Consider the following 2,299-nt stretch of genomic DNA (forward strand, 5'->3'; position numbering starts at 1 on the left):
GCTTGCGGTCAAGCTGTTGACCAGCAGCAGTCACCTGAGCATGTGAGCGGGGCTGGGAGAACCAACTTGCAGGCTCCCCCGCGGGGTTATTGGCATGCCCCTGTTCCATTGGGCTGATGGCTTCAGGTCCTCCACAGGACTAACCAAAACACAACAGTTTGTTTCCTTTAGAACAAGCCATCTTTGAGACCCTTCTTGCCATTCTTTTGGATATATACCCAGAAGTGGAATCGTCGTACTCTGTCGTGGGGGTCCCACCATCTTACAATCTCGTCAACAGTACACCAGGGTCTCAACCACTCACATTTTCACCAATACTTGTTTTCTTTTTTCTATTCTATTCTTTCCTTTCCTTTCCTTTCCTTTCCTTTCTTTCCTTTCCTTCAGCCGTCGTAATGGGTATGAAGCAGTTGTATCTCATTGGGGTTGTTGATGTGCATTTCTCTAATGATGAGTGACGTTGAGCATCTTTTCATACGCTTGTTGGCCATTTGTAGAAATGTCTGTTCCAGAATTTTGGCCGTTTTTAAATCATGTTATTTGTGAGTTGTTATTGAGTTGTAGGGGTTCTGTGCTCTAATTATTCACCCTTTATCAGGTAGATGATCTACAAAGATTTTCTCCCATCCCATGGGTTGCGTTTTTAGGTTTTTTTGTTAACTTTTGAGTTAGTTTTTGTTGATGATGTCCTTTGATACACAAACTTTGTTTGCTTGTCGATGTCTGGTCTTGTTTATTTGTTGCTCTTAGAAAATCTCATTTTTGACTGGACTCAGACCTGGAGGTAGTTCTCAAGAGACGAGGGGCGCCTAGGTGGTTCGGTCGGTTGAGCATCCAACGTCGACTCAGGTCACAGGCTCACAGTTCGTGGGTTCAAGCCCCGTGTTGGGCCTGTGTGCTGACAGCTCAGAGCCTGGAGCCTGCTTCGGACTCTCACTCTGTCTCTCAAAAATGAATGAATGTTAAAAAACATTTAAAAAAAAAAAAAAAGTTCCCAAGACACAAAGGACAGTCTCCGTCTCTTGGCAATCTGTTCCTGGCGTTTTTCTTTGGCCTCCTTCGTTCTCTTGGCCAAAAGTTTAGCATGCTCTGCAGTCTCTTCCTTATTTTTCTTAGTATGCTGTTTCTTCAGAGTGATACACCGATGTGTCTGTTGGAAGACACGTGGAGGAAAGAGATGCTGAATCTCGGGCGCTTTGGTTCTAGGTTTCTTCCCTTCTTTGTTTAGGGGCTTTTTCACAACGTATCAGCAGACACCATCTTCTTTAGAGAGACTGAAAAGTTTGCGGATTCCACTAGCTCTTTGGGGCCCCAGGCAATGAGGCACGGTAGTACTAGTGAGTCCAAGAATATCCTTCTCCCCCGCTTTTTTTCTTTTTTTCACAATGACCAAGTTGAGAACACTGAGATTGGCATCCCCAATGCATCCCTGGGCAGATTTGTGCTTTCTTTCTCCAGTCCTCCTTGGTCTGGACTGGGGATGCCCCGACTCAGGTGCAGGCAGACACGGCCACGGGTCAAGACACCCTGCTTCGTGGGGAAGCCTTATTTGTCATCGTCACCACTGATTCGGACCACGTAACCCTTCCATTTTGTACTCAGAGCATCCACAGCGACTTCTGTAGCCATATGCTTCTCATCAAAGGTACGAAGTTTGCGTTCATCATTCACTCCAATGAGTTTCTGGCAACCGGTAGCTGGGAAGGAGATGTTCAGCTTCATCCTAAAGCTGCCTACCGCCTCCAAGGCGCCTTGAGAAAGAGCAACACACAGAGTTTGAGAGAATCCCATTTGTCTGTTATGACTTTTGTTTTCTGTACTTTTGGTGTCATTTCCAAGCAATCATTGTCAAATCCAAAGTCACGAAGCTCTTCCTTTATGTTTTTGTCGGGGAGGAAGACGGTCCTCTGCCCTCCCAGGTCTTCTAGCTGGGCTTAGAATCAAATTGATATGAGACAGATTAACGGGAGAAGCTCAGATTTAATAGCATATGTACAGGGAGTCCACAGGGACGGGAGATTCCGAAGACAATGAGGCAACACGAAGCTCATATGAGCTAAGGAAAAACACGGGGGCCTGAGGACACGAAGGGAAGAAAGCTCATTAGCAAGAAGGTGAAAGATGTTTGGCAAAATAAGGTTGCCCTATTGTGCATATGAGTCTCTTAGGTAAAGGGGAGTCTGTTAATAGCTGTCTTCCTGGTATGGGCTCTCCTTTCCAAGGGCAGCGTGGGCAGTTATGGGGGAGGCAGAGAGCTTTTCCTGCGTCTGCTGGGTTTCGATTACTTTTAAGTCAAAAT

General features: G+C 46.0%; 1 pseudogene; it reads right to left on the reverse strand.

Annotated features, from left to right (window-relative positions):
* Window positions 1–756: 756 nt before the first annotated feature.
* LOC123594617 lies at window positions 757–1,722 on the reverse strand (annotated as a pseudogene).
* Window positions 1,723–2,299: the final 577 nt, after the last annotated feature.

This window comes from Leopardus geoffroyi, chromosome X, assembly GCF_018350155.1.
Source record: "Leopardus geoffroyi isolate Oge1 chromosome X, O.geoffroyi_Oge1_pat1.0, whole genome shotgun sequence".
NCBI classification, from domain to species: domain Eukaryota; kingdom Metazoa; phylum Chordata; class Mammalia; order Carnivora; family Felidae; genus Leopardus; species Leopardus geoffroyi.